We start from the raw sequence: 27,975 nt of genomic DNA, 5'->3' as shown, positions 1-27,975 counted from the left end.
AATTTTGCCAAAAAATAGAGTCAAAGCCCTGATCTCTGAATCTTAGCAGGTTTAGGTCTGGTTAGTACTTGGATTGGAGACCGCCTGGGAATACCAGGTGCTGTAAGCTTTTTGGACATTTTTCACTTAGTATATAATAATTTTGCCAAAAAATATAGTCAATGCCCGACCTCTGAATATAAGCAGGTTCGGGCATGGTTTACTTCATGGATGGGAGACTGCCTGGGAATACCAGGTGCTTTAATCTTTTGGGTTTTCTTTCCTACTTATATAATGTACTGGCGATTAGATTGGCTGGTCTTTAAATAGTCCTCTCTTTGCAGCAGTCTTTGCTTACGGCCATACCAACCTGGCTATGCCTGATTTCGTCTGATCTCGGAAGCTAAGCAGGTTTGGCCTCGTTAGTACTTGGATGGGAGACCGCCTGGGAATACCAGGTGCTGTAAGCTTTTTGGACATTTTTCACTTAGTATATAATAATTTTGCCAAATAATAGAGTCAATGCCCGATCTCTGAATATTAGCAGGTTTGGGCCTGGTTAGTACATGGATGGGAGACTGCCTGGGAATACCAGGCGCTTTAATCTTTTGGAAAATTTCACGAATTATATATTAATCTTCCATAAAAAAAAAAAAAAAAAAAAAAAAAAAAAAAACGAAATAGTCAATGCCCGATCTCTGAATCTTAACAGGTTTAGGTCTGGTTAGTACTTTGATGAGAGACTGCCTAGGAATACCAGGTGCTTTAAGCTTTTGGGTTTTCTTTCCTACCTATATAATGTACTGGTGATTAGATTGGTCGGTCTTTAAATAGCCCTCTCTTTGCAGCAGTCTTGGCTTACGGTCATACCAACCTGGCTATGCCCCATCTCGTCTGATCTCGGAAGCTAAGCAGGTTTAGGCCTGGTTAGTACTTGGATGGGAGACGGCCTGGGAATACCAGGTGCTGTAAGCTTTTTGGACATTTTTCACTTAGTATATAATAATTTTGCCAAAAAATAGAGTCAATGCCCGATCTCTTAATCTTAGCAGGTTTAGGTCTGGTTAGTACTTTGATGAGAGACTGCCTAGGAATACCAGGTGCTTTAAGCTTTTGGGTTTTCTTTCCTACTTATATAATGTACTGGTGATTAGATTCGTCGGTCTTTAAATAGCCCTCTCTTTGTAGCAGTCTTGGCTTACGGTCATACCAACCTGGCTATGCCCCATCTCGTCTGATCTCGGAAGCTAAGTAGGTTTGGGCCTGGTTGGTACTTGGATGGGAGCCCGCCTCGGAATACCAGGTGCTGTAAGCTTTTTGGACATTTTTCACTTAGTATATAATAATTTTGCCAAAAAATATAGTCAATGTCCTGATCTCTGAATCTTAGCAGGTTTAGGTCTGGTTAGTATTTGGATTGGAGACCGCCTGGGAATACCAGGTGCTGTAAGCTTTTTGGACATTTTTCACTTAGTATATAATAATTTTGCCAAAAAATATAGTCAATGCCCGACCTCTGAATATTAGCAGGTTCGGGCATGGTTTACTTCCTGGATGGGAGACTGCCTGGGAATACCAGGTGCTTTAATCATTTGGAAAATTTCACGAATTATATAATAATCTTTCAATAAAAAAATAAAAAAAAGTCAATGCCCGATCTCTGAATCTTAGCAGGTTTAGGTCTGGTTAGTACTTTGATGAGAGACTGCCTAGGAATACCAGGTGCTTTAAGCTTTTGGGTTTTCTTTCCTACTTATATAATGTACTGGTGATTAGATTGGTCGGTCTTTAAATAGCCCTCTCTTTGCAGCAGTCTTGGCTTACAGTCATACCACCCTGGCAATGCCCCATCTCGTCTGATCTCGGAAACTAAGCAGGTTTGGGCCTGGTTGGTACTTGGATGGTAGACCGCCTCGGAATAACAGGTGCTGTAAGCTTTTTGGAAATTTTTCACTTAGTATATAATAATTTTGCCAAAAAATAGAGTCAATGCCCGATCTCTTAATCTTAGCAGGTTTAGGTCTGGTTAGTACTTTGATGAGAGACTGCCTAGGAATACCAGGTGCTTTAAGCTTTTGGGTTTTCTTTCCTACTTATATAATGTACTGGCGATTAGATTGGCTGGTCTTTAAATAGCCCTCTCTTTGCAGCAGTCTTCGCTTACGTCCATACCAACCTGGCTATGCCTGATCTCGTCTGATCTCGGAAGCTAAGCAGGTTTGGGCCTGGTTAGTACTTGGATGGGAGACGGCCTGGGAATACCAGGTGCTGTAAGCTTTTTGGACATTTTTCACTTAGTATATAATAATTTTGCCAAAAAATAGAGTCAATGCCCTGATCTCTGAATCTTAGCAGGTTTAGGTCTGGTTAGTACTTGGATTGGAGACCGCCTGGGAATACCAGGTGATGTAAGCTTTTTGGACATTTTTCACTTAGTATATAATAATTTTGCCAAACAATATAGTCAATGCCCGACCTCTGAATATAAACAGGTTCGGGCATGGTTTACTTCATGGATGGGAGACTGCCTGGGAATACCAGGTGCTTTAATCTTTTGGAAAATTTCACGAATTATATAATAATCTTTCATTAAAAAAAAAAAAAAAAAAAAAAAAAAAAGTAAATGCCCGATCTCTGAATCTTAGCAGGTTTAGGTCTGGTTAGTACTTTGATGAGAGACTGCCTAGGAATACCAGGTGCTTTAAGATTTTGGGTTTTCTTTCCTACTTATATAACGTACTGGTGATTAGATTGGTCGGTCTTTAAATAGCCCTCTCTTTGCAGCAGTCTTGGCTTACGTTCATACCAACCTGGCTATGCCCCATCTCGTCTGATCTCGGAAGCTAAGCAGGTTTGGGCCTGGTTGGTACTTGGATGGTAGACCGCCTCGGAATAACAGGTGCTGTACGCTTTTTGGACATTTTTCACTTACTATATAATAATTTTGCCAAAAAATAGAGTCAAAGCCCTGATCTCTGAATCTTAGCAGGTTTAGGTCTGGTTAGTACTTGGATTGGAGACCGCCTGGGAATACCAGGTGCTGTAAGCTTTTTGGACATTTTTCACTTAGTATATAATAATTTTGCCAAAAATTATAGTCAATGCCCGACCTCTGAATATAAGCAGGTTCGGGCATGGTTTACTTCATGGATGGGAGACTGCCTGGGAATACCAGGTGCTTTAATCTTTTGGGTTTTCTTTCCTACTTATATAATGTACTGGCGATTAGATTGGCTGGTCTTTAAATAGTCCTCTCTTTGCAGCAGTCTTTGCTTACGGCCATACCAACCTGGCTATGCCTGATTTCGTCTGATCTCGGAAGCTAAGCAGGTTTGGCCTCGTTAGTACTTGGATGGGAGACCGCCTGGGAATACCAGGTGCTGTAAGCTTTTTGGACATTTTTCACTTAGTATATAATAATTTTGCCAAATAATAGAGTCAATGCCCGATCTCTGAATATTAGCAGGTTTGGGCCTGGTTAGTACATGGATGGGAGACTGCCTGGGAATACCAGGCGCTTTAATCTTTTGGAAAATTTCACGAATTATATATTAATCTTCCATAAAAAAAAAAAAAAAAAAAAAAAAAAAAAAACGAAATAGTCAATGCCCGATCTCTGAATCTTAACAGGTTTAGGTCTGGTTAGTACTTTGATGAGAGACTGCCTAGGAATACCAGGTGCTTTAAGCTTTTGGGTTTTCTTTCCTACCTATATAATGTACTGGTGATTAGATTGGTCGGTCTTTAAATAGCCCTCTCTTTGCAGCAGTCTTGGCTTACGGTCATACCAACCTGGCTATGCCCCATCTCGTCTGATCTCGGAAGCTAAGCAGGTTTAGGCCTGGTTAGTACTTGGATGGGAGACGGCCTGGGAATACCAGGTGCTGTAAGCTTTTTGGACATTTTTCACTTAGTATATAATAATTTTGCCAAAAAATAGAGTCAATGCCCGATCTCTTAATCTTAGCAGGTTTAGGTCTGGTTAGTACTTTGATGAGAGACTGCCTAGGAATACCAGGTGCTTTAAGCTTTTGGGTTTTCTTTCCTACTTATATAATGTACTGGTGATTAGATTCGTCGGTCTTTAAATAGCCCTCTCTTTGTAGCAGTCTTGGCTTACGGTCATACCAACCTGGCTATGCCCCATCTCGTCTGATCTCGGAAGCTAAGTAGGTTTGGGCCTGGTTGGTACTTGGATGGGAGCCCGCCTCGGAATACCAGGTGCTGTAAGCTTTTTGGACATTTTTCACTTAGTATATAATAATTTTGCCAAAAAATATAGTCAATGTCCTGATCTCTGAATCTTAGCAGGTTTAGGTCTGGTTAGTATTTGGATTGGAGACCGCCTGGGAATACCAGGTGCTGTAAGCTTTTTGGACATTTTTCACTTAGTATATAATAATTTTGCCAAAAAATATAGTCAATGCCCGACCTCTGAATATTAGCAGGTTCGGGCATGGTTTACTTCCTGGATGGGAGACTGCCTGGGAATACCAGGTGCTTTAATCATTTGTAAAATTTCACGAATTATATAATAATCTTTCAATAAAAAAATAAAAAAAAGTCAATGCCCGATCTCTGAATCTTAGCAGGTTTAGGTCTGGTTAGTACTTTGATGAGAGACTGCCTAGGAATACCAGGTGCTTTAAGCTTTTGGGTTTTCTTTCCTACTTATATAATGTACTGGTGATTAGATTGGTCGGTCTTTAAATAGCCCTCTCTTTGCAGCAGTCTTGGCTTACAGTCATACCACCCTGGCAATGCCCCATCTCGTCTGATCTCGGAAACTAAGCAGGTTTGGGCCTGGTTGGTACTTGGATGGTAGACCGCCTCGGAATAACAGGTGCTGTAAGCTTTTTGGAAATTTTTCACTTAGTATATAATAATTTTGCCAAAAAATAGAGTCAATGCCCGATCTCTTAATCTTAGCAGGTTTAGGTCTGGTTAGTACTTTGATGAGAGACTGCCTAGGAATACCAGGTGCTTTAAGCTTTTGGGTTTTCTTTCCTACTTATATAATGTACTGGCGATTAGATTGGCTGGTCTTTAAATAGCCCTCTCTTTGCAGCAGTCTTCGCTTACGTCCATACCAACCTGGCTATGCCTGATCTCGTCTGATCTCGGAAGCTAAGCAGGTTTGGGCCTGGTTAGTACTTGGATGGGAGACGGCCTGGGAATACCAGGTGCTGTAAGCTTTTTGGACATTTTTCACTTAGTATATAATAATTTTGCCAAAAAATATAGTCAATGCCCGACCTCTGAATATTAGCAGGTTCGGGCATGGTTTACTTCATGGATGGGAGACTGCCTGGGAATACCAGGTGCTTTAATCTTTTGGAAAATTTCACGAATTATATAATAATCTTTCATTAAAAAAAAAAAAAAAAAAAAGTCAATGCCCGATCTCTGAATCTTAGCAGGTTTAGGTCTGGTTAGTACTTTGATGAGAGACTGCCTAGGAATACCTGGTGCTTTAAGCTTTTGGGTTTTCTTTCCTACCTATATAATGTACTGGTGATTAGATTGGTCGGTCTTTAAATAGCCCTCTTTTTGCAGCAGTCTTGGCTTACGGTCATACCAACCTGGCTATGCCCCATCTCGTCTGATCTCGGAAGCTAAGCAGGTTTGGGCCTGGTTGGTACTTGGATGGGAGACCGCCTCGGAATAACAGGTGCTGTAAGCTTTTTGGACATTTTTCACTTAGTATATAATAATTTTGCCAAATAATAGAGTCAATGCCCGATCTCTGAATCTTAGAAGGTTTGGGCCTGGTTAGTACATGGATGGGAGACTGCCTGAGAATACCAGGCGCTTTAATCTTTTGGAAAATTTCACGAATTATATAATAATATTCCATAAAAAAAAAAAAAAAAAAAAAATGAAAGAGTCAATGCCGATCTCTGAATCTTAGCAGGTTTAGGTCTGGTTAGTACTTTGATGAGAGACTGCCTCGGAATAACAGGTGCTGTAAGCTTTTTGGACATTTTTCACTTAGTATATAATAATTTTGCCAAAAAATATAGTCAATGTCCTGATCTCTGAATCTTAGCAGGTTTAGGTCTGGTTAGTACTTGGATTGGAGACCGCCTGGGAATACCAGGTGCTGTAAGCTTTTTGGACATTTTTCACTTAGTATATAATAATTTTGCCAAAAAATATAGTCAATGCCCGACCTCTGAATATTAGCAGGTTCGGGCATGGTTTACTTCCTGGATGGGAGACTGCCTGGGAATACCAGGTGCTTTAATCATTTGGAAAATTTCACGAATTATATAATAATCTTTCATTAAAAAAATAAAAAAATAAAAAAAAGTCAATGCCCGATCTCTGAATCTTAGCAGGTTTAGGTCTGGTTAGTACTTTGATGAGAGACTGCCTAGGAATACCAGGTGCTTTAAGCTTTTGGGTTTTCTTTCCTACTTATATAATGTACTGGTCATTAGATTGGTCGGTCTTTAAATAGCCCTCTCTTTGCAGCAGTCTTGGCTTACAGTCATACCACCCTGGCAATGCCCCATCTCGTCTGATCTCGGAAACTAAGCAGGTTTGGGCCTGGTTGGTACTTGGATGGGAGACCGCCTCGGAATACCAGGTGCTGTAAGCTTTTTGGACATTTTTCACTTAGTATATAATAATTTTGCCAAAAAATAGAGTCAATGCCCTGATCTCTGAATCTTAGCAGGTTTAGGTCTGGTTAGTACTTGGATTGGAGACCGCCTGGGAATACCAGGCGCTGTACGCTTTTTGGACATTTTTCACTTAGTATATAAAAATTTTACCAAAAAATATAGTCAATGCCCGACCTCTGAATATTAGCAGGTTCGGGCATGGTTTACTTCATGGATGGGAGACTGCCTGGGAATACCAGGTGCTTTAATCTTTTGGAAAATTTCACGAATTATATAATAATCTTTCATTAAAAAAATAAAAAATAAAAAAAAAGAGTCAATGCCCGATCTCTGAATCTTAGCAGGTTTGGGCCTGGTTAGTACATGGATGGGAGACTGCCTGGGAATACCAGGTGCTTTAATCTTTTGGAAAATTTCACGAATTATATAATAATCTTTCATTAAAAAAAAAAAAAAAAAAAAAAAGTCAATGCCCGATCTCTGAATCTTAGCAGGTTTAGGTCTGGTTAGTACTTTGATGAGAGACTGCCTAGGAATACCTGGTGCTTTAAGCTTTTGGGTTTTCTTTCCTACCTATATAATGTACTGGTGATTAGATTGGTCGGTCTTTAAATAGCCCTCTTTTTGCAGCAGTCTTGGCTTACGGTCATACCAACCTGGCTATGCCCCATCTCGTCTGATCTCGGAAGCTAAGCAGGTTTGGGCCTGGTTGGTACTTGGATGGGAGACCGCCTCGGAATAACAGGTGCTGTAAGCTTTTTGGACATTTTTCACTTAGTATATAATAATTTTGCCAAATAATAGAGTCAATGCCCAATCTCTGAATCTTAGAAGGTTTGGGCCTGGTTAGTACATGGATGGGAGACTGCCTGAGAATACCAGGCGCTTTAATCTTTTGGAAAATTTCACGAATTATATAATAATATTCCATAAAAAAAAAAAAAAAAAAAAAAAAACGAAAGAGTCAATGCCCGATCTCTGAATCTTAGCAGGTTTAGGTCTGGTTAGTACTTTGATGAGAGACTGCCTAGGAATACCAGGTGCTTTAAGCTTTTTGGTTTTCTTTCCTACTTATATAATGTACTGGTGATTAGATTGGTCGGTCTTTAAATAGCCCTCTCTTTGCAGCAGTCTTGGCTTACGTTCATACCAACCTGGCTATGCCCCATCTCGTCTGATCTCGGAAGCTAAGCAGGTTTGGGCCTGGTTGGTACTTGGATGGTAGACTGCCTCGGAATAACAGGTGCTGTAAGCTTTTTGGAAATTTTTCACTTAGTATATAATAATTTTGCCAAAAAATAGAGTCAATGCCCTGATCTCTGAATCTTAGCAGGTTTAGGTCTGGTTAGTACTTGGATTGGAGACCGCCTGGGAATACCAGGTGATGTAAGCTTTTTGGACATTTTTCACTTAGTATATAATAATTTTGCCAAAAAATATAGTCAATGCCCGACCTCTGAATATAAGCAGGTTCGGGCATGGTTTACTTCATGGATGGGAGACTGCCTGGGAATACCAGGTGCTTTAATCTTTTGGAAAATTTCACGAATTATATAATAATCTTTCATTAAAAATAAAATAAAAAAAAAAAGTAAATGCCCGATCTCTTAATCTTAGCAGGTTTAGGTCTGGTTAGTACTTTGATGAGAGACTGCCTAGGAATACCAGGTGCTTTAATCTTTTGGGTTTTATTTCCTACTTATATAATGTACTGGCGATTAGATTGGCTGGTCTTTAAATAGCCCTCTCTTTGCAGCAGTATTGGCTTACGGTCATACCAACCTGGCTATGCCCCATCTCGTCTGATCTTGGAAGCTAAGCAGGTTTGGGCCTGGTTGGTACTTGGATGGGAGACCGCCTCGGAATACCAGGTGCTGTAAGCTTTTTGGACATTTTTCACTTAGTATATAATAATTTTGCCAAAAAATAGAGTCCAAGCCCTGATCTCTGAATCTTAGCAGGTTTAGGTCTGGTTAGTACTTGGATTGGAGACCGCCTGGGAATACCAGGTGCTGTAAGCTTTTTGGACATTTTTCACTTAGTATATAATAATTTTGCCAAAAAATATAGTCAATGCCCGACCTCTGAATATAAGCAGGTTCGGGCATGGTTTACTTCATGGATGGGAGACTGCCTGGGAATACCAGGCGCTTTAATCTTTTGGAAAATTTCACGAATTATATAATAATCTTCCATAAAAAAAAAAAAAAAAAAAAAATAAAAAAAAACGAAAGAGTCAATGCCCGATCTCTGAATCTTAACAGGTTTAGGTCTGGTTAGTACTTTGATGAGAGACTGCCTAGGAATACCAGGTGCTTTAAGCTTTTGGGTTTTCTTTCCTACCTATATAATGTACTGGTGTATAGAGTCCAGTACATTATACTGGACTCCAAATAATAGAGTCAATGCCCAATCTCTGAATCTTAGAAGGTTTGGGCCTGGTTAGTACATGGATGGGAGACTGCCTGAGAATACCAGGCGCTTTAATCTTTTGGAAAATTTCACGAATTATATAATAATATTCCATAAAAAAAAAAAAAAAAAAAAAAAAACGAAAGAGTCAATGCCCGATCTCTGAATCTTAGCAGGTTTAGGTCTGGTTAGTACTTTGATGAGAGACTGCCTAGGAATACCAGGTGCTTTAAGCTTTTTGGTTTTCTTTCCTACTTATATAATGTACTGGTGATTAGATTGGTCGGTCTTTAAATAGCCCTCTCTTTGCAGCAGTCTTGGCTTACGTTCATACCAACCTGGCTATGCCCCATCTCGTCTGATCTCGGAAGCTAAGCAGGTTTGGGCCTGGTTGGTACTTGGATGGTAGACTGCCTCGGAATAACAGGTGCTGTAAGCTTTTTGGAAATTTTTCACTTAGTATATAATAATTTTGCCAAAAAATAGAGTCAATGCCCTGATCTCTGAATCTTAGCAGGTTTAGGTCTGGTTAGTACTTGGATTGGAGACCGCCTGGGAATACCAGGTGATGTAAGCTTTTTGGACATTTTTCACTTAGTATATAATAATTTTGCCAAAAAATATAGTCAATGCCCGACCTCTGAATATAAGCAGGTTCGGGCATGGTTTACTTCATGGATGGGAGACTGCCTGGGAATACCAGGTGCTTTAATCTTTTGGAAAATTTCACGAATTATATAATAATCTTTCATTAAAAATAAAATAAAAAAAAAAAGTAAATGCCCGATCTCTTAATCTTAGCAGGTTTAGGTCTGGTTAGTACTTTGATGAGAGACTGCCTAGGAATACCAGGTGCTTTAATCTTTTGGGTTTTATTTCCTACTTATATAATGTACTGGCGATTAGATTGGCTGGTCTTTAAATAGCCCTCTCTTTGCAGCAGTATTGGCTTACGGTCATACCAACCTGGCTATGCCCCATCTCGTCTGATCTTGGAAGCTAAGCAGGTTTGGGCCTGGTTGGTACTTGGATGGGAGACCGCCTCGGAATACCAGGTGCTGTAAGCTTTTTGGACATTTTTCACTTAGTATATAATAATTTTGCCAAAAAATAGAGTCCAAGCCCTGATCTCTGAATCTTAGCAGGTTTAGGTCTGGTTAGTACTTGGATTGGAGACCGCCTGGGAATACCAGGTGCTGTAAGCTTTTTGGACATTTTTCACTTAGTATATAATAATTTTGCCAAAAAATATAGTCAATGCCCGACCTCTGAATATAAGCAGGTTCGGGCATGGTTTACTTCATGGATGGGAGACTGCCTGGGAATACCAGGCGCTTTAATCTTTTGGAAAATTTCACGAATTATATAATAATCTTCCATAAAAAAAATAAAAATAAAAAAAATAAAAAAAAACGAAAGAGTCAATGCCCGATCTCTGAATCTTAACAGGTTTAGGTCTGGTTAGTACTTTGATGAGAGACTGCCTAGGAATACCAGGTGCTTTAAGCTTTTGGGTTTTCTTTCCTACCTATATAATGTACTGGTGTATAGAGTCCAGTACATTATACTGGACTCCAAATAATAGAGTCAATGCCCGATCTCTGAATATTAGCAGGTTTGGGCCTGGTTAGTACATGGATGGGAGACTGCCTGAGAATACCAGGCGCTTTAATCTTTTGGAAAATTTCACGAATTATATAATAATATTCCATAAAAAAAAAAAAAAAAAAAAACGAAAGAGTCAATGCCCGATCTCTGAATCTTAGCAGGTTTAGGTCTGGTTAGTACTTTGATGAGAGACTGCCTCGGAATAACAGGTGCTGTAAGCTTTTTGGAAATTTTTCACTTAGTATATAATAATTTTGCCAAAAAATAGAGTCAATGCCCGATCTCTTAATCTTAGCAGGTTTAGGTCTGGTTAGTACTTTGATGAGAGACTGCCTAGGAATACCAGGTGCTTTAAGCTTTTGGGTTTTCTTTCCTACTTATATAATGTACTGGTGATTAGATTGGTAGGTCTTTAAATAGCCCTCTCTTTGCAGCAGTCTTGGCTTACAGTCTTACCACCCTGGCAATGCCCCATCTCGTCTGATCTCGGAAACTAAGCAGGTTTGGGCCTGGTTGGTACTTGGATGGGAGACCGCCTCGGAATACCAGGTGCTGTAAGCTTTTTGGACATTTTTCACTTAGTATATAATAATTTTGCCAAAAAATATAGTCAATGCCCGACCTCTGAATATTAGCAGGTTCGGGCATGGTTTACTTCATGGATGGGAGACTGCCTGGGAATACCAGGTGCTTTAATCTTTTGGAAAATTTCACGAATTATATAATAATCTTTCATTAAAAAAATAAAAAATAAAAAAAAGAGTCAATGCCCGATCTCTGAATCTTAGCAGGTTTGGGCCTGGTTAGTACATGGATGGGAGACTGCCTGGGAATACCAGGTGCTTTAATCTTTTGGAAAATTTCACGAATTATATAATAATATTCCATAAAAAAAAAAAAAAAAAAAAAAAACGAAAGAGTCAATGCCCGATCTCTGAATCTTAGCAGGTTTAGGTCTGGTTAGTACTTGGATTGGAGACCGCCTGGGAATACCAGGTGATGTAAGCTTTTTGGACATTTTTCACTTAGTATATAATAATTTTGCCAAAAAATATAGTCAATGCCCGACCTCTGAATATAAGCAGGTTCGGGCATGGTTTACTTCATGGATGGGAGACTGCCTGGGAATACCAGGTGCTTTAATCTTTTGGAAAATTTCACGAATTATATAATAATCTTTCATTAAAAAAAAAAAAAAAAAAAAAAGTCAATGCCCGATCTCTTAATCTTAGCAGGTTTAGGTCTGGTTAGTACTTTGGTGAGAGACTGCCTAGGAATACCTGGTGCTTTAATCTTTTGGGTTTTCTTTCCTACTTATATAATGTACTGGCGATTAGATTGGCTGGTCTTTAAATAGCCCTCTCTTTGCAGCAGTATTGGCTTACGGTCATACCAACCTGGCTATGCCCCATCTCGTCTGATCTTGGAAGCTAAGCAGGTTTGGGCCTGGTTGGTACTTGGATGGGAGACCGCCTCGGAATACCAGGTGCTGTAAGCTTTTTGGACATTTTTCACTTAGTATATAATAATTTTGCCAAAAAATAGAGTCAAAGCCCTGATCTCTGAATCTTAGCAGGTTTAGGTCTGGTTAGTACTTGGATTGGAGACCGCCTGGGAATACCAGGTGCTGTAAGCTTTTTGGACATTTTTCACTTAGTATATAATAATTTTGCCAAAAAATATAGTCAATGCCCGACCTCTGAATATAAGCAGGTTCGGGCATGGTTTACTTCATGGATGGGAGACTGCCTGGGAATACCAGGTGCTTTAATCTTTTGGGTTTTCTTTCCTACTTATATAATGTACTGGTGATTAGATTGGCTGGTCTTTAAATAGTCCTCTCTTTGCAGCAGTCTTCGCTTACGGCCATACCAACCTGGCTATGCCTGATTTCGTCTGATCTCGGAAGCTAAGCAGGTTTGGCCTCGTTAGTACTTGGATGGGAGACCGCCTGGGAATACCAGGTGCTGTAAGCTTTTTGGACATTTTTCACTTCGTATATAATAATTTTGCCAAATAATAGAGTCAATGCCCGATCTCTGAATATTAGCAGGTTTGGGCCTGGTTAGTACATGGATGGGAGACTGCCTGGGAATACCAGGCGCTTTAATCTTTTGGAAAATTTCACGAATTATATAATAATCTTCCATAAAAAAAAAATAAATAAAAAAAAACAAAAACGAAAGAGTCAATGCCCGATCTCTGAATCTTAACAGGTTTAGGTCTGGTTAGTACTTTGATGAGAGACTGCCTAGGAATACCAGGTGCTTTAAGCTTTTGGGTTTTCTTTCCTACCTATATAATGTACTGGTGATTAGATTGGTCGGTCTTTAAATAGCCCACTCTTTGCAGCAGTCTTGGCTTACGGTCATACCAACCTGGCTATGCCCCATCTCGTCTGATCTCGGAAGCTAAGCAGGTTTAGGCCTGGTTAGAACTTGGATGGGAGACGGCCTGGGAATACCAGGTGCTGTAAGCTTTTTGGACATTTTTCACTTAGTATATAATAATTTTGCCAAAAAATAGAGTCAATGCCCGATCTCTGAATCTTAACAGGTTTAGGTCTGGTTAGTACTTTGATGAGAGACTGCCTAGGAATACCAGGTGCTTTAAGCTTTTGGGTTTTCTTTCCTACTTATATAATGTACTGGCGATTAGATTGGTCAGTCTTTAAATAGCCCTCTCTTTGCAGCAGTCTTGGCTTACGTTCATACCAACCTGGCTATTCCCGATCTCGTCTGATCTCGGAAGCTAAGCAGGTTTGGGCCTGGTTAGTACTTGGATGGGAGACGGCCTGGGAATACCAGGTGCTGTAAGCTTTTTGGACAATTTTCACTTAGTATATAATAATTTTGCCAAAAAATATAGTCAATGCCCGACCTCTGAATATTAGCAGGTTCGGGCATGGTTTACATCCTGGATGGGAGACTGCCTGGGAATACCAGGTGCTTTAATCTTTTGGAAAATTTCACGAATTATATAATAATCTTCCATTAAAAAAAAAAAAAAAAAAAAGTCAATGCCCGATCTCTGAATCTTAGCAGGTTTAGGTCTGGTTAGTACTTTGATGAGAGACTGCCTAGGAATACCAGGTGCTTTAAGCTTTTGGGTTTTCTTTCCTACTTATATAATGTACTGGTGATTAGATTGGTCAGTCTTTAAATAGCCCTCTCTTTGCAGCAGTCTTGGCTTACGTTCATACCAACCTGGCTATGCCCCATCTCGTCTGATCTCGGAAGCTAAGTAGGTTTGGGCCTGGTTGGTACTTGGATGGGAGCCCGCCTCGGAATACCAGGTGCTGTAAGCTTTTTGGACATTTTTCACTTAGTATATAATAATTTTGCCAAAAAATATAGTCAATGTCCTGATCTCTGAATCTTAGCAGGTTTAGGTCTGGTTAGTACTTGTATTGGAGACCGCCTGGGAATGCCAGGTGCTGTAAGCTTTTTGGACATTTTTCACTTAGTATATAATAGTTTTGCCAAAAAATATAGTCAATGCCCGGCCTCTGAATATTAGCAGGTTCGGGCATGGTTTACTTCCTGGATGGGAGACTGCCTGGGAATACCAGGTGCTTTAATCATTTGGAAAATTTCACGAATTATATAATAATCTTTCATTAAACAAAAAAAAAATAAAAAAAAAAGAGTCAATGCCCGATCTCTGAATCTTAGCAGGTTTGGGCCTGGTTAGTACATGGATGGGAGACTGCCTGGGAATACCAGGTGCTTTAATCTTTTGGAAAATTTCACGAATTATATAATAATATTCCATAAAAAAATAAATAAAAAAAAAACGAAAGAGTCAATGCCCGATCTCTGAATCTTAGCAGGTTTAGGTCTGGTTAGTACTTGGATTGGAGACCGCCTGGGAATACCAGGTGATGTAAACTTTTTGGACATTTTTCACTTAGTATATAATAATTTTGCCAAAAAATATAGTCAATGCCCGACCTCTGAATATAAGCAGGTTCGGGCATGGTTTACTTCATGGATGGGAGACTGCCTGGGAATACCAGGTGCTTTAATCTTTTGGAAAATTTCACGAATTATATAATAATCTTTCATTAAAAATAAAATAAAAAAAAAAGTAAATGCCCGATCTCTTAATCTTAGCAGGTTTAGGTCTGGTTAGTACTTTGATGAGAGACTGCCTAGGAATACCAGGTGCTTTAATCTTTTGGGTTTTCTTTCCTACTTATATAATGTACTGGCGATTAGATTGGCTGGTCTTTAAATAGCCCTCTCTTTGCAGCAGTATTGGCTTACGGTCATACCAACCTGGCTATGCCCCATCTCGTCTGATCTTGGAAGCTAAGCAGGTTTGGGCCTGGTTGGTACTTGGATGGGAGACCGCCTCGGAATACCAGGTGCTGTAAGCTTTTTGGACATTTTTCACTTAGTATATAATAATTTTGCCAAAAAATAGAGTCAAAGCCCTGATCTCTGAATCTTAGCAGGTTTAGGTCTGGTTAGTACTTGGATTGGAGACCGCCTGGGAATACCAGGTGCTGTAAGCTTTTTGGACATTTTTCACTTAGTATATAATAATTTTGCCAAAAAATATAGTCAATGCCCGACCTCTGAATATAAGCAGGTTCGGGCATGGTTTACTTCATGGATGGGAGACTGCCTGGGAATACCAGGTGCTTTAATCTTTTGGGTTTTCTTTCCTACTTATATAATGTACTGGTGATTAGATTGGCTGGTCTTTAAATAGTCCTCTCTTTGCAGCAGTCTTCGCTTACGGCCATACCAACCTGGCTATGCCTGATTTCGTCTGATCTCGGAAGCTAAGCAGGTTTGGCCTCGTTAGTACTTGGATGGGAGACCGCCTGGGAATACCAGGTGCTGTAAGCTTTTTGGACATTTTTCACTTCGTATATAATAATTTTGCCAAATAATAGAGTCAATGCCCGATCTCTGAATATTAGCAGGTTTGGGCCTGGTTAGTACATGGATGGGAGACTGCCTGGGAATACTAGGCGCTTTAATCTTTTGGAAAATTTCACGAATTATATAATAATCTTCCATAAAAAAAAAAAAAAAAAAAAAAAAAAAAAAACGAAAGAGTCAATGCCCGATCTCTGAATCTTAACAGGTTTAGGTCTGGTTAGTACTTTGATGAGAGACTGCCTAGGAATACCAGGTGCTTTAAGCTTTTGGGTTTTCTTTCCTACCTATATAATGTACTGGTGATTAGATTGGTCGGTCTTTAAATAGCCCACTCTTTGCAGCAGTCTTGGCTTACGGTCATACCAACCTGGCTATGCCCCATCTCGTCTGATCTCGGAAGCTAAGCAGGTTTAGGCCTGGTTAGAACTTGGATGGGAGACGGCCTGGGAATACCAGGTGCTGTAAGCTTTTTGGACATTTTTCACTTAGTATATAATAATTTTGCTAAAAAAATAGAGTCAATGCCCGATCTCTTAATCTTAACAGGTTTAGGTCTGGTTAGTACTTTGATGAGAGACTGCCTAGGAATACCAGGTGCTTTAAGCTTTTGGGTTTTCTTTCCTACTTATATAATGTACTGGCGATTAGATTGGTCAGTCTTTAAATAGCCCTCTCTTTGCAGCAGTCTTGGCTTACGTTCATACCAACCTGGCTATGCCCGATCTCGTCTGATCTCGGAAGCTAAGCAGGTTTGGGCCTGGTTAGTACTTGGATGGGAGACGGCCTGGGAATACCAGGTGCTGTAAGCTTTTTGGACATTTTTCACTTAGTATATAATAATATTGCCAAAAAATATAGTCAATGCCCGACCTCTGAATATTAGCAGGTTCGGGCATGGTTTACATCCTGGATGGATGACTGCCTGGGAATACCAGGTGCTTTAATCTTTTGGAAAATTTCACGAATTATATAATAATCTTCCATTAAAAAAAAAAAAAAAAAAAAGTCAATGCCCGATCTCTGAATCTTAGCAGGTTTAGGTCTGGTTAGTACTTTGATGAGAGACTGCCTAGGAATACCAGGTGCTTTAAGCTTTTGGGTTTTCTTTCCTACTTATATAATGTACTGGTGATTAGATTGGTCAGTCTTTAAATAGCCCTCTCTTTGCAGCAGTCTTGGCTTACGTTCATACCAACCTGGCTATGCCCCATCTCGTCTGATCTCGGAAGCTAAGCAGGTTTGGGCCTGGTTGGTACTTGGATGGTAGACCGCCTCGGAATAACAGGTGCTGTAAGCTTTTTGGAAATTTTTCACTTAGTATATAATAATTTTGCCAAAAAATATAGTCAATGTCCTGATCTCTGAATCTTAGCAGGTTTAGGTCTGGTTAGTACTTGTATTGGAGACCGCCTGGGAATGCCAGGTGCTGTAAGCTTTTTGGACATTTTTCACTTAGTATATAATAGTTTTGCCAAAAAATATAGTCAATGCCCGGCCTCTGAATATTAGCAGGTTCGGGCATGGTTTACTTCCTGGATGGGAGACTGCCTGGGAATACCAGGTGCTTTAATCATTTGGAAAATTTCACGAATTATATAATAATCTTTCATTAAAAAAATAAAAAATAAAAAAAAAAGAGTCAATGCCCGATCTCTGAATCTTAGCAGGTTTGGGCCTGGTTAGTACATGGATGGGAGACTGCCTGGGAATACCAGGTGCTTTAATCTTTTGGAAAATTTCACGAATTATATAATAATATTCCATAAAAAAAAAAACAAAAAAAAAACGAAAGAGTCAATGCCCGATCTCTGAATCTTAGCAGGTTTAGGTCTGGTTAGTACTTGGATTGGAGACCGCCTGGGAATACCAGGTGATGTAAGCTTTTTGGACATTTTTCACTTAGTATATAATAATTTTGCCAAAAAATATAGTCAATGCCCGACCTCTGAATATAAGCAGGTTCGGGCATGGTTTACTTCATGGATGGGAGACTGCCTGGGAATACCAGGTGCTTTAATCTTTTGGAAAATTTCACGAATTATATAATAATCTTTCATTAAAAAAAAAATAAATAAAAAAAGTAAATGCCCGATCTCTTAATCTTAGCAGGTTTAGGTCTGGTTAGTACTTTGATGAGAGACTGCCTAGGAATACCAGGTGCTTTAATCTTTTGGGTTTTCTTTCCTACTTATATAATGTACTGGCGATTAGATTGGCTGGTCTTTAAATAGCCCTCTCTTTGCAGCAGTATTGGCTTACGGTCATACCAACCTGGCTATGCCCCATCTCGTCTGATCTTGGAAGCTAAGCAGGTTTGGGCCTGGTTGGTACTTGGATGGGAGACCGCCTCGGAATACCAGGTGCTGTAAGCTTTTTGGACATTTTTCACTTAGTATATAATAATTTTGCCAAAAAATAGAGTCAAAGCCCTGATCTCTGAATCTTAGCAGGTTTAGGTCTGGTTAGTACTTGGATTGGAGACCGCCTGGGAATACCAGGTGCTGTAAGCTTTTTGGACATTTTTCACTTAGTATATAATAATTTTGCCAAAAAATATAGTCAATGCCCGACCTCTGAATATAAGCAGGTTCGGGCATGGTTTACTTCATGGATGGGAGACTGCCTGGGAATACCAGGTGCTTTAATCTTTTGGGTTTTCTTTCCTACTTATATAATGTACTGGTGATTAGATTGGCTGGTCTTTAAATAGTCCTCTCTTTGCAGCAGTCTTCGCTTACGGCCATACCAACCTGGCTATGCCTGATTTCGTCTGATCTCGGAAGCTAAGCAGGTTTGGCCTCGTTAGTACTTGGATGGGAGACCGCCTGGGAATACCAGGTGCTGTAAGCTTTTTGGACATTTTTCACTTCGTATATAATAATTTTGCCAAATAATAGAGTCAATGCCCGATCTCTGAATATTAGCAGGTTTGGGCCTGGTTAGTACATGGATGGGAGACTGCCTGGGAATACTAGGCGCTTTAATCTTTTGGAAAATTTCACGAATTATATAATAATCTTCCATAAAAAAAAAACAAACAAAAAAAAAAAAACGAAAGAGTCAATGCCCGATCTCTGAATCTTAACAGGTTTAGGTCTGGTTAGTACTTTGATGAGAGACTGCCTAGGAATACCAGGTGCTTTAAGCTTTTGGGTTTTCTTTCCTACCTATATAATGTACTGGTGATTAGATTGGTCGGTCTTTAAATAGCCCACTCTTTGCAGCAGTCTTGGCTTACGGTCATACCAACCTGGCTATGCCCCATCTCGTCTGATCTCGGAAGCTAAGCAGGTTTAGGCCTGGTTAGAACTTGGATGGGAGACGGCCTGGGAATACCAGGTGCTGTAAGCTTTTTGGACATTTTTCACTTAGTATATAATAATTTTGCCAAAAAATAGAGTCAATGCCCGATCTCTTGATCTTAACAGGTTTAGGTCTGGTTAGTACTTTGATGAGAGACTGCCTAGGAATACCAGGTGCTTTAAGCTTTTGGGTTTTCTTTCCTACTTATATAATGTACTGGCGATTAGATTGGTCAGTCTTTAAATAGCCCTCTCTTTGCAGCAGTCTTGGCTTACGTTCATACCAACCTGGCTATGCCCGATCTCGTCTGATCTCGGAAGCTAAGCAGGTTTGGGCCTGGTTAGTACTTGGATGGGAGACGGCCTGGGAATACCAGGTGCTGTAAGCTTTTTGGACATTTTTCACTTAGTATATAATAATATTGCCAAAAAATATAGTCAATGCCCGACCTCTGAATATTAGCAGGTTCGGGCATGGTTTACATCCTGGATGGGAGACTGCCTAGGAATACCAGGTGCTTTAATCTTTTGGAAAATTTCACGAATTATATAATAATCTTCCATTAAAAAAAAAAAAAAAAAAGTCAATGCCCGATCTCTGAATCTTAGCAGGTTTAGGTCTGGTTAGTACTTTGATGAGAGACTGCCTAGGAATACCAGGTGCTTTAAGCTTTTGGGTTTTCTTTCCTACTTATATAATGTACTGGTGATTAGATTGGTCAGTCTTTAAATAGCCCTCTCTTTGCAGCAGTCTTGGCTTACGTTCATACCAACCTGGCTATGCCCCATCTCGTCTGATCTCGGAAGCTAAGCAGGTTTGGGCCTGGTTGGTACTTGGATGGTAGACCGCCTCGGAATAACAGGTGCTGTAAGCTTTTTGGAAATTTTTCACTTAGTATATAATAATTTTGCCAAAAAATATAGTCAATGTCCTGATCTCTGGATCTTAGCAGGTTTAGGTCTGGTTAGTACTTGTATTGGAGACCGCCTGGGAATGCCAGGTGCTGTAAGCTTTTTGGACATTTTTCACTTAGTATATAATAGTTTTGCCAAAAAATATAGTCAATGCCCGGCCTCTGAATATTAGCAGGTTCGGGCATGGTTTACTTCCTGGATGGGAGACTGCCTGGGAATACCAGGTGCTTTAATCATTTGGAAAATTTCACGAATTATATAATAATCTTTCATTAAACAAATAAAAAATAAAAAAAAAAGAGTCAATGCCCGATCTCTGAATCTTAGCAGGTTTGGGCCTGGTTAGTACATGGATGGGAGACTGCCTGGGAATACCAGGTGCTTTAATCTTTTGGAAAATTTCACGAATTATATAATAATATTCCATAAAAAAAAAAACAAAAAAAAAACGAAAGAGTCAATGCCCGATCTCTGAATCTTAGCAGGTTTAGGTCTGGTTAGTACTTGGATTGGAGACCGCCTGGGAATACCAGGTGATGTAAGCTTTTTGGACATTTTTCACTTAGTATATAATAATTTTGCCAAAAAATATAGTCAATGCCCGACCTCTGAATATAAGCAGGTTCGGGCATGGTTTACTTCATGGATGGGAGACTGCCTGGGAATACCAGGTGCTTTAATCTTTTGGAAAATTTCACGAATTATATAATAATCTTTCATTAAAAATAAAATAAAAAAAAAAGTAAATGCCCGATCTCTTAATCTTAGCAGGTTTAGGTCTGGTTAGTACTTTGATGAGAGACTGCCTAGGAATACCAGGTGCTTTAAGCTTTTGGGTTTTCTTTCTAACTTATATAATGTACTGGCGATTAGATTGGCTGGTCTTTAAATAGCCCTCTCTTTGCAGCAGTCTTCGCTTACATCCATACCAACCTGGCTATGCCTGATCTCGTCTGATCTCGGAAGCTAAGCAGGTTTGGGCCTGGTTAGTACTTGGATGGGAGACGGCCTGGGATTACCAGGTGCTGTAAGCTTTTTGGACATTTTTCACTTAGTATATAATAATTTTGCCAAAAAATATAGTCAATGCCCGACCTCTGAATATTAGCAGGTTCGGGCATGGTTTACTTCATGGATGGGAGACTGCCTGGGAATACCAGGTGCTTTAATCTTTTGGAAAATTTCACGAATTATATAATAATCTTTCATTAAAAAAAAAAAAAAAAAAAAAAAAGTCAATGCCCGATCTCTGAATCTTAGCAGGTTTAGGTCTGGTTAGTACTTTGGTGAGAGACTGCCTAGGAATACCTGGTGCTTTAAGCTTTTGGGTTTTCTTTCCTACCTATATAATGTACTGGTGATTAGATTGGTCGGTCTTTAAATAGCCCTCTTTTTGCAGCAGTCTTGGCTTACGGTCATACCAACCTGGCTATGCCCCATCTCGTCTGATCTCGGAAGCTAAGCAGGTTTGGGCCTGGTTGGTACTTGGATGGGAGACCGCCTCGGAATAACAGGTGCTGTAAGCTTTTTGGACATTTTTCACTTAGTATATAATAATTTTGCCAAATAATAGAGTCAATGCCCGATCTCTGAATCTTAGAAGGTTTGGGCCTGGTTAGGACATGGATGGGAGACTGCCTGAGAATACCAGGCGCTTTAATCTTTTGGAAAATTTCACGAATTATATAATAATATTCCATAAAAAAATAAATAAAAAAAACGAAAGAGTCAATGCCCGATCTCTGAATCTTAGCAGGTTTAGGTCTGGTTAGTACTTTGATGAGAGACTGCCTAGGAATACCAGGTGCTTTAAGCTTTTTGGTTTTCTTTCCTACTTATATAATGTACTGGTGATTAGATTGGTCGGTCTTTAAATAGCCCTCTCTTTGCAGCAGTCTTGGCTTACGTTCATACCAACCTGGCTATGCCCCATCTCGTCTGATCTCGGAAGCTAAGCAGGTTTGGGCCTGGTTGGTACTTGGATGGTAGACTGCCTCGGAATAACAGGTGCTGTAAGCTTTTTGGAAATTTTTCACTTAGTATATAATAATTTTGCCAAAAAATAGAGTCAATGCCCTGATCTCTGAATCTTAGCAGGTTTAGGTCTGGTTAGTACTTGGATTGGAGACCGCCTGGGAATACCAGGTGATGTAAGCTTTTTGGACATTTTTCACTTAGTATATAATAATTTTGCCAAAAAATATAGTCAATGCCCGACCTCTGAATATAAGCAGGTTCGGGCATGGTTTACTTCATGGATGGGAGACTGCCTGGGAATACCAGGTGCTTTAATCTTTTGGGTTTTCTTTCCTACTTGTATAATGTACTGGCGATTAGATTGGCTGGTCTTTAAATAGTCCTCTCTTTGCAGCAGTCTTCGCTTACGGCCATACCAACCTGGCTATGCCTGATTTCGTCTGATCTCGGAAGCTAAGCAGGTTTGGCCTCGTTAGTACTTGGATGGGAGACCGCCTGGGAATACCAGGTGCTGTAAGCTTTTTGGACATTTTTCACTTAGTATATAATAATTTTGCCAAATAATAGAGTCAATGCCCGATCTCTGAATCTTAGCAGGTTTGGGCCTGGTTAGTACATGGATGGGAGACTGCCTGGGAATACCAGGCGCTTTAATCTTTTGGAAAATTTCACGAATTATATAATAATCTTCCATAAAAAAAAAAAAAAAAAAAAAAAAAAACGAAAGAGTCAATTCCCGATCTCTGAATCTTAGCAGGTTTAGGTCTGGTTAGTACTTTGATGAGAGACTGCCTAGGAATACCAGGTGCTTTAAGCTTTTGGGTTTTCTTTCCTACCTATATAATGTACTGGTGATTAGATTGGTCGGTCTTTAAATAGCCCTCTCTTTGCAGCAGTCTTGGCTTACGGTCATACCAACCTGGCTATGCCCCATCTCGTCTGATCTCGGAAGCTAAGCAGGTTTAGGCCTGGTTAGAACTTGGATGGGAGACGGCCTGGGAATACCAGGTGCTGTAAGCTTTTTGGACATTTTTCACTTAGTATATAATAATTTTGCCAAAAAATAGAGTCAATGCCCGATCTCTTAATCTTAACAGGTTTAGGTCTGGTTAGTACTTTGATGAGAGACTGCCTAGGAATACCAGGTGCTTTAAGCTTTTGGGTTTTCTTTCCTACTTATATAATGTACTGGCGATTAGATTGGCTGGTCTTTAAAGAGCCCTCTCTTTGCAGCAGTCTTCGCTTACGTCCATACCAACCTGGCTATGCCCGATCTCGTCTGATCTCGGAAGCTAAGCAGGTTTGGGCCTGGTTAGTACTTGGATGGGAGACGGCCTGGGAATACCAGGTGCTGTAAGCTTTTTGGACATTTTTCACTTAGTATATAATAATTTTGCCAAAAAATATAGTCAATGCCCGACCTCTGAATATTAGCAGGTTCGGGCATGGTTTACTTCCTGGATGGGAGACTGCCTGGGAATACCAGGTGCTTTAATCTTTTGGAAAATTTCACGAATTATATAATAATCTTTCATTAAAAAAATAAAAAAAAGTCAATGCCCGATCTCTGAATCTTAGCAGGTTTAGGTCTGGTTAGTACTTTGATGAGAGACTGCCTAGGAATACCAGGTGCTTTAAGCTTTTGGGTTTTCTTTCCTACTTATATAATGTACTGGTGATTAGATTGGTCAGTCTTTAAATAGCCCTCTCTTTGCAGCAGTCTTGGCTTACGTTCATACCAACCTGGCTATGCCCCATCTCGTCTGATCTCGGAAGCTAAGCAGGTTTGGGCCTGGTTGGTACTTGGATGGTAGACCGCCTCGGAATAACAGGTGCTGTAAGCTTTTTGGAAATTTTTCACTTAGTATATAATAATTTTGCCAAAAAATAGAGTCAATGCCCGATCTCTTAATCTTAGCAGGTTTAGGTCTGGTTAGTACTTTGATGAGAGACTGCCTAGGAATACCAGGTGCTTTAAGCTTTTGGGTTTTCTTTCCTACTTATATAATGTACTGGTGATTAGATTCGTCGGTCTTTAAATAGCCCTCTCTTTGCAGCAGTCTTCGCTTACGGTCATACCAACCTGGCTATGCCCCATCTCGTCTGATCTCGGAAGCTAAGTAGGTTTGGGCCTGGTTGGTACTTGGATGGGAGCCCGCCTCGGAATACCAGGTGCTGTAAGCTTTTTGGACATTTTTCACTTAGTATATAATAATTTTGCCAAAAAATATAGTCAATGTCCTGATCTCTGAATCTTAGCAGGTTTAGGTCTGGTTAGTACTTGGATTGGAGACCGCCTGGGAATATCAGGTGCTGTAAGCTTTTTGGACATTTTTCACTTAGTATATAATAATTTTGCCAAAAAATATAGTCAATGCCCGACCTCTGAATATTAGCAGGTTCGGGCATGGTTTACTTCCTGGATGGGAGACTGCCTGGGAATACCAGGTGCTTTAATCATTTGGAAAATTTCACGAATTATATAATAATCTTTCATTAAAAAAATAAAAAAATAAAAAAAAGTCAATGCCCGATCTCTGAATCTTAGCAGGTTTAGGTCTGGTTAGTACTTGGATGGGAGACCGCCTGGGAATACCAGGTGCTGTAAGCTTTTTGGACATTTTTCACTTAGTATATAATAATTTTGCCAAATAATAGAGTCAATGCCCGATCTCTGAATATTAGCAGGTTTGGGCCTGGTTAGTACATGGATGGGAGACTGCCTGGGAATACCAGGCGCTTTAATCATTTGGAAAATTTCACGAATTATATAATAATCTTTCATTAAAAAAATAAAAAAATAAAAAAAAGTCAATGTCCTGATCTCTGAATCTTAGCAGGTTTAGGTCTGGTTAGTACTTGGATTGGAGACCGCCTGGGAATACCAGGTGATGTAAGCTTTTTGGACATTTTTCACTTAGTATATAATAATTTTGCCAAAAAATATAGTCAATGCCCGACCTCTGAATATAAGCAGGTTCGGGCATGGTTTACTTCATGGATGGGAGACTGCCTGGGAATACCAGGTGCTTTAATCTTTTGGGTTTTCTTTCCTACTTATATAATGTACTGGCGATTAGATTGGCTGGTCTTTAAATAGTCCTCTCTTTGCAGCAGTCTTCGCTTACGGCCATACCAACCTGGCTATGCCTGATTTCGTCTGATCTCGGAAGCTAAGCAGGTTTGGCCTCGTTAGTACTTGGATGGGAGACCGCCTGGGAATACCAGGTGCTGTAAGCTTTTTGGACATTTTTCACTTAGTATATAATAATTTTGCCAAATAATAGAGTCAATGCCCGATCTCTGAATCTTAGCAGGTTTGGGCCTGGTTAGTACATGGATGGGAGACTGCCTGGGAATACCAGGCGCTTTAATCTTTTGGAAAATTTCACGAATTATATAATAATCTTCCATTAAAAAAAAAAAAAAAAAAAAAAAAAAAAACGAAAGAGTCAATTCCCGATCTCTGAATCTTAGCAGGTTTAGGTCTGGTTAGTACTTTGATGAGAGACTGCCTAGGAATACCAGGTGCTTTAAGCTTTTGGGTTTTCTTTCCTACCTATATAATGTACTGGTGATTAGATTGGTCGGTCTTTAAATAGCCCTCTCTTTGCAGCAGTCTTGGCTTACGGTCATACCAACCTGGCTATGCCCCATCTCGTCTGATCTCGGAAGCTAAGCAGGTTTAGGCCTGGTTAGAACTTGGATGGGAGACGGCCTGGGAATACCAGGTGCTGTAAGCTTTTTGGACATTTTTCACTTAGTATATAATAATTTTGCCAAAAAATAGAGTCAATGCCCGATCTCTTAATCTTAACAGGTTTAGGTCTGGTTAGTACTTTGATGAGAGACTGCCTAGGAATACCAGGTGCTTTAAGCTTTTGGGTTTTCTTTCCTACTTATATAATGTACTGGCGATTAGATTGGCTGGTCTTTAAAGAGCCCTCTCTTTGCAGCAGTCTTCGCTTACGTCCATACCAACCTGGCTATGCCCGATCTCGTCTGATCTCGGAAGCTAAGCAGGTTTGGGCCTGGTTAGTACTTGGATGGGAGACGGCCTGGGAATACCAGGTGCTGTAAGCTTTTTGGACATTTTTCACTTAGTATATAATAATTTTGCCAAAAAATATAGTCAATGCCCGACCTCTGAATATTAGCAGGTTCGGGCATGGTTTACTTCCTGGATGGGAGACTGCCTGGGAATACCAGGTGCTTTAATCTTTTGGAAAATTTCACGAATTATATAATAATCTTTCATTAAAAAAAAAAAAAAAAAAAAAAAAAAGTCAATGCCCGATCTCTGAATCTTAGCAGGTTTAGGTCTGGTTAGTACTTTGATGAGAGACTGCCTAGGAATACCAGGTGCTTTAAGCTTTTGGGTTTTCTTTCCTACTTATATAATGTACTGGTGATTAGATTGGTCAGTCTTTAAATAGCCCTCTCTTTGCAGCAGTCTTGGCTTACGTTCATACCAACCTGGCTATGCCCCATCTCGTCTGATCTCGGAAGCTAAGCAGGTTTGGGCCTGGTTGGTACTTGGATGGTAGACCGCCTCGGAATAACAGGTGCTGTAAGCTTTTTGGAAATTTTTCACTTAGTATATAATAATTTTGCCAAAAAATAGAGTCAATGCCCGATCTCTTAATCTTAGCAGGTTTAGGTCTGGTTAGTACTTTGATGAGAGACTGCCTAGGAATACCAGGTGCTGTAAGCTTTTTGGACATTTTTCACTTAGTATATAATAATTTTGCCAAAAAATATAGTCAATGCCCGACCTCTGAATATTAGCAGGTTCGGGCATGGTTTACTTCCTGGATGGGAGACTGCCTGGGAATACCAGGTGCTTTAATCATTTGGAAAATTTCACGAATTATATAATAATCTTTCATTAAAAAAATAAAAAAATAAAAAAAAGTCAATGCCCGATCTCTGAATCTTAGCAGGTTTAGGTCTGGTTAGTACTTGGATGGGAGACCGCCTGGGAATACCAGGTGCTGTAAGCTTTTTGGACATTTTTCACTTAGTATATAATAATTTTGCCAAATAATAGAGTCAATGCCCGATCTCTGAATATTGGCAGGTTTGGGCCTGGTTAGTACATGGATGGGAGACTGCCTGGGAATACCAGGCGCTTTAATCATTTGGAAAATTTCACGAATTATATAATAATCTTTCATTAAAAAAATAAAAAAAATAAAAAAAAGTCAATGTCCTGATCTCTGAATCTTAGCAGGTTTAGGTCTGGTTAGTACTTGGATGGGAGACCGCCTGGGAATACCAGGTGCTGTAAGCTTTTTGGACATTTTTCACTTAGTATATAATAATTTTGCCAAATAATAGAGTCAATGCCCGATCTCTGAATATTAGCAGGTTTGGGCCTGGTTAGTACATGGATGGGAGACTGCCTGGGAATACCAGGCGCTTTAATCATTTGGAAAATTTCACGAATTATATAATAATCTTCCATAAAAAAACAAAATAAAAAACGAAAGAGTCAATGCCCGATCTCTGAATCTTAGCAGGTTTAGGTCTGGTTAGTACTTTGATGAGAGACTGCCTAGGAATACCAGGTGCTTTAAGCTTTTGGGTTTTCTTTCCTACTTATATAATGTACTGGCGATTAGATTGGCTGCTCTTTAAATAGCCCTCTCTTTGCAGCAGTCTTCGCTTACGGCCATACCAACCTGGCTATGCCCCATCTCGTCTGATCTCGGAAGCTAAGCAGGTTTGGGCCTGGTTAGTACATGGATGGGAGACTGCCTGGGAATACCAGGCGCTTTAATCTTTTGGAAAATTTCACGAATTATATAATAATCTTTCATTAAAAAAAAAAAAAAAAAAAAAAAAAGTCAATGCCCGATCTCTGAATCTTAGCAGGTTTAGGTCTGGTTAGTACTTTGATGAGAGAATGCCTAGGAATACCAGGTGCTTTAAGCTTTTGGGTTTTCTTTCCTACTTATATAATGTACTGGTGATTAGATTGGTCGGTCTTTAAATAGCCCTCTCTTTACAGCAGTCTTGGCTTACGGTCATACCAACCTGGCTATGCCCCATCTCGTCTGATCTCGGAAGCTAAGCAGGTTTGGGCCTGGTTGGTACTTGGATGGGAGACCGCCTCGGAATACCAGGTGCTGTAAGCTTTTTGGACATTTTTCACTTAGTATATAATAATTTTGCCAAAAAATAGAGTCAAAGCCCTGATCTCTGAATCTTAGCAGGTTTAGGTCTGGTTAGTACTTGGATTGGAGACCGCATGGG

General features: G+C 39.8%; 20 non-coding genes and 28 pseudogenes across 20 annotated transcripts; all 48 read left to right on the top strand.

Moving 5' to 3' along the window:
* Positions 1-331: 331 nt before the first annotated feature.
* LOC128006455 (5S ribosomal RNA) lies at positions 332-449 on the top strand. The gene has a single exon (XR_008179071.1). It is a non-coding gene; the product is annotated as a 5S ribosomal RNA (ribosomal RNA).
* A 386-nt stretch (positions 450-835) lies between these two features.
* Positions 836-954, top strand: LOC128006661 (uncharacterized; annotated as a pseudogene).
* A 221-nt stretch (positions 955-1,175) lies between these two features.
* LOC128006806 (uncharacterized) lies at positions 1,176-1,294 on the top strand (annotated as a pseudogene).
* Positions 1,295-1,797: 503 nt separating this feature from the next.
* Positions 1,798-1,916, top strand: LOC128007085 (uncharacterized; annotated as a pseudogene).
* Positions 1,917-2,137: 221 nt separating this feature from the next.
* On the top strand, positions 2,138-2,256 carry LOC128005377 (5S ribosomal RNA). Its single transcript, XR_008178031.1, has one exon. It is a non-coding gene; the product is annotated as a 5S ribosomal RNA (ribosomal RNA).
* Positions 2,257-2,771: 515 nt separating this feature from the next.
* Positions 2,772-2,890, top strand: LOC128007291 (uncharacterized; annotated as a pseudogene).
* A 360-nt stretch (positions 2,891-3,250) lies between these two features.
* On the top strand, positions 3,251-3,368 carry LOC128006454 (5S ribosomal RNA). Its single transcript, XR_008179070.1, has one exon. It is a non-coding gene; the product is annotated as a 5S ribosomal RNA (ribosomal RNA).
* Positions 3,369-3,753: 385 nt separating this feature from the next.
* Positions 3,754-3,872, top strand: LOC128006660 (uncharacterized; annotated as a pseudogene).
* Positions 3,873-4,093: 221 nt separating this feature from the next.
* LOC128006804 (uncharacterized) lies at positions 4,094-4,212 on the top strand (annotated as a pseudogene).
* A 503-nt stretch (positions 4,213-4,715) lies between these two features.
* Positions 4,716-4,834, top strand: LOC128007084 (uncharacterized; annotated as a pseudogene).
* A 221-nt stretch (positions 4,835-5,055) lies between these two features.
* On the top strand, positions 5,056-5,174 carry LOC128005376 (5S ribosomal RNA). The gene has a single exon (XR_008178030.1). It is a non-coding gene; the product is annotated as a 5S ribosomal RNA (ribosomal RNA).
* A 369-nt stretch (positions 5,175-5,543) lies between these two features.
* On the top strand, positions 5,544-5,662 carry LOC128006518 (uncharacterized; annotated as a pseudogene).
* An 802-nt stretch (positions 5,663-6,464) lies between these two features.
* LOC128006620 (uncharacterized) lies at positions 6,465-6,583 on the top strand (annotated as a pseudogene).
* Positions 6,584-7,246: 663 nt separating this feature from the next.
* Positions 7,247-7,365, top strand: LOC128006517 (uncharacterized; annotated as a pseudogene).
* Positions 7,366-7,744: 379 nt separating this feature from the next.
* On the top strand, positions 7,745-7,863 carry LOC128007271 (uncharacterized; annotated as a pseudogene).
* A 509-nt stretch (positions 7,864-8,372) lies between these two features.
* Positions 8,373-8,491, top strand: LOC128005918 (5S ribosomal RNA). The gene has a single exon (XR_008178558.1). It is a non-coding gene; the product is annotated as a 5S ribosomal RNA (ribosomal RNA).
* Positions 8,492-9,340: 849 nt separating this feature from the next.
* Positions 9,341-9,459, top strand: LOC128007269 (uncharacterized; annotated as a pseudogene).
* A 509-nt stretch (positions 9,460-9,968) lies between these two features.
* LOC128005917 (5S ribosomal RNA) lies at positions 9,969-10,087 on the top strand. Its single transcript, XR_008178557.1, has one exon. It is a non-coding gene; the product is annotated as a 5S ribosomal RNA (ribosomal RNA).
* A 983-nt stretch (positions 10,088-11,070) lies between these two features.
* Positions 11,071-11,189, top strand: LOC128006887 (uncharacterized; annotated as a pseudogene).
* An 818-nt stretch (positions 11,190-12,007) lies between these two features.
* Positions 12,008-12,126, top strand: LOC128005915 (5S ribosomal RNA). The gene has a single exon (XR_008178555.1). It is a non-coding gene; the product is annotated as a 5S ribosomal RNA (ribosomal RNA).
* Positions 12,127-12,486: 360 nt separating this feature from the next.
* LOC128006453 (5S ribosomal RNA) lies at positions 12,487-12,604 on the top strand. Its single transcript, XR_008179069.1, has one exon. It is a non-coding gene; the product is annotated as a 5S ribosomal RNA (ribosomal RNA).
* A 384-nt stretch (positions 12,605-12,988) lies between these two features.
* On the top strand, positions 12,989-13,107 carry LOC128007208 (uncharacterized; annotated as a pseudogene).
* Positions 13,108-13,328: 221 nt separating this feature from the next.
* LOC128005085 (5S ribosomal RNA) lies at positions 13,329-13,447 on the top strand. The gene has a single exon (XR_008177751.1). It is a non-coding gene; the product is annotated as a 5S ribosomal RNA (ribosomal RNA).
* A 369-nt stretch (positions 13,448-13,816) lies between these two features.
* LOC128007101 (uncharacterized) lies at positions 13,817-13,935 on the top strand (annotated as a pseudogene).
* Positions 13,936-14,890: 955 nt separating this feature from the next.
* Positions 14,891-15,009, top strand: LOC128005914 (5S ribosomal RNA). Its single transcript, XR_008178554.1, has one exon. It is a non-coding gene; the product is annotated as a 5S ribosomal RNA (ribosomal RNA).
* Positions 15,010-15,369: 360 nt separating this feature from the next.
* LOC128006452 (5S ribosomal RNA) lies at positions 15,370-15,487 on the top strand. The gene has a single exon (XR_008179068.1). It is a non-coding gene; the product is annotated as a 5S ribosomal RNA (ribosomal RNA).
* Positions 15,488-15,872: 385 nt separating this feature from the next.
* On the top strand, positions 15,873-15,991 carry LOC128007207 (uncharacterized; annotated as a pseudogene).
* A 222-nt stretch (positions 15,992-16,213) lies between these two features.
* Positions 16,214-16,332, top strand: LOC128005020 (5S ribosomal RNA). Its single transcript, XR_008177687.1, has one exon. It is a non-coding gene; the product is annotated as a 5S ribosomal RNA (ribosomal RNA).
* A 369-nt stretch (positions 16,333-16,701) lies between these two features.
* On the top strand, positions 16,702-16,820 carry LOC128007121 (uncharacterized; annotated as a pseudogene).
* Positions 16,821-17,776: 956 nt separating this feature from the next.
* On the top strand, positions 17,777-17,895 carry LOC128005913 (5S ribosomal RNA). Its single transcript, XR_008178553.1, has one exon. It is a non-coding gene; the product is annotated as a 5S ribosomal RNA (ribosomal RNA).
* Positions 17,896-18,255: 360 nt separating this feature from the next.
* On the top strand, positions 18,256-18,373 carry LOC128006451 (5S ribosomal RNA). Its single transcript, XR_008179067.1, has one exon. It is a non-coding gene; the product is annotated as a 5S ribosomal RNA (ribosomal RNA).
* Positions 18,374-18,755: 382 nt separating this feature from the next.
* LOC128007206 (uncharacterized) lies at positions 18,756-18,874 on the top strand (annotated as a pseudogene).
* A 221-nt stretch (positions 18,875-19,095) lies between these two features.
* LOC128005019 (5S ribosomal RNA) lies at positions 19,096-19,214 on the top strand. Its single transcript, XR_008177686.1, has one exon. It is a non-coding gene; the product is annotated as a 5S ribosomal RNA (ribosomal RNA).
* A 367-nt stretch (positions 19,215-19,581) lies between these two features.
* On the top strand, positions 19,582-19,700 carry LOC128007120 (uncharacterized; annotated as a pseudogene).
* Positions 19,701-20,655: 955 nt separating this feature from the next.
* Positions 20,656-20,774, top strand: LOC128006663 (uncharacterized; annotated as a pseudogene).
* Positions 20,775-21,147: 373 nt separating this feature from the next.
* On the top strand, positions 21,148-21,266 carry LOC128006516 (uncharacterized; annotated as a pseudogene).
* A 374-nt stretch (positions 21,267-21,640) lies between these two features.
* On the top strand, positions 21,641-21,759 carry LOC128007268 (uncharacterized; annotated as a pseudogene).
* Positions 21,760-22,119: 360 nt separating this feature from the next.
* LOC128006449 (5S ribosomal RNA) lies at positions 22,120-22,237 on the top strand. The gene has a single exon (XR_008179065.1). It is a non-coding gene; the product is annotated as a 5S ribosomal RNA (ribosomal RNA).
* Positions 22,238-22,618: 381 nt separating this feature from the next.
* On the top strand, positions 22,619-22,737 carry LOC128007204 (uncharacterized; annotated as a pseudogene).
* Positions 22,738-22,958: 221 nt separating this feature from the next.
* On the top strand, positions 22,959-23,077 carry LOC128004549 (5S ribosomal RNA). Its single transcript, XR_008177237.1, has one exon. It is a non-coding gene; the product is annotated as a 5S ribosomal RNA (ribosomal RNA).
* A 365-nt stretch (positions 23,078-23,442) lies between these two features.
* Positions 23,443-23,561, top strand: LOC128007119 (uncharacterized; annotated as a pseudogene).
* A 221-nt stretch (positions 23,562-23,782) lies between these two features.
* LOC128006803 (uncharacterized) lies at positions 23,783-23,901 on the top strand (annotated as a pseudogene).
* A 938-nt stretch (positions 23,902-24,839) lies between these two features.
* LOC128006448 (5S ribosomal RNA) lies at positions 24,840-24,957 on the top strand. Its single transcript, XR_008179064.1, has one exon. It is a non-coding gene; the product is annotated as a 5S ribosomal RNA (ribosomal RNA).
* A 384-nt stretch (positions 24,958-25,341) lies between these two features.
* Positions 25,342-25,460, top strand: LOC128007203 (uncharacterized; annotated as a pseudogene).
* Positions 25,461-25,681: 221 nt separating this feature from the next.
* Positions 25,682-25,800, top strand: LOC128004548 (5S ribosomal RNA). Its single transcript, XR_008177235.1, has one exon. It is a non-coding gene; the product is annotated as a 5S ribosomal RNA (ribosomal RNA).
* Positions 25,801-26,175: 375 nt separating this feature from the next.
* Positions 26,176-26,294, top strand: LOC128007118 (uncharacterized; annotated as a pseudogene).
* Positions 26,295-27,383: 1,089 nt separating this feature from the next.
* On the top strand, positions 27,384-27,502 carry LOC128007093 (uncharacterized; annotated as a pseudogene).
* Positions 27,503-27,738: 236 nt separating this feature from the next.
* Positions 27,739-27,857, top strand: LOC128006007 (5S ribosomal RNA). The gene has a single exon (XR_008178641.1). It is a non-coding gene; the product is annotated as a 5S ribosomal RNA (ribosomal RNA).
* The last annotated feature ends 118 nt before the right edge of the window (positions 27,858-27,975 follow it).

Source organism: Carassius gibelio, chromosome B22 (genome assembly GCF_023724105.1).
Source record: "Carassius gibelio isolate Cgi1373 ecotype wild population from Czech Republic chromosome B22, carGib1.2-hapl.c, whole genome shotgun sequence".
Classification (NCBI taxonomy): Eukaryota; Metazoa; Chordata; class Actinopteri; order Cypriniformes; family Cyprinidae; genus Carassius; species Carassius gibelio.
This window is presented reverse-complemented; position numbering and strand designations above follow the sequence as displayed.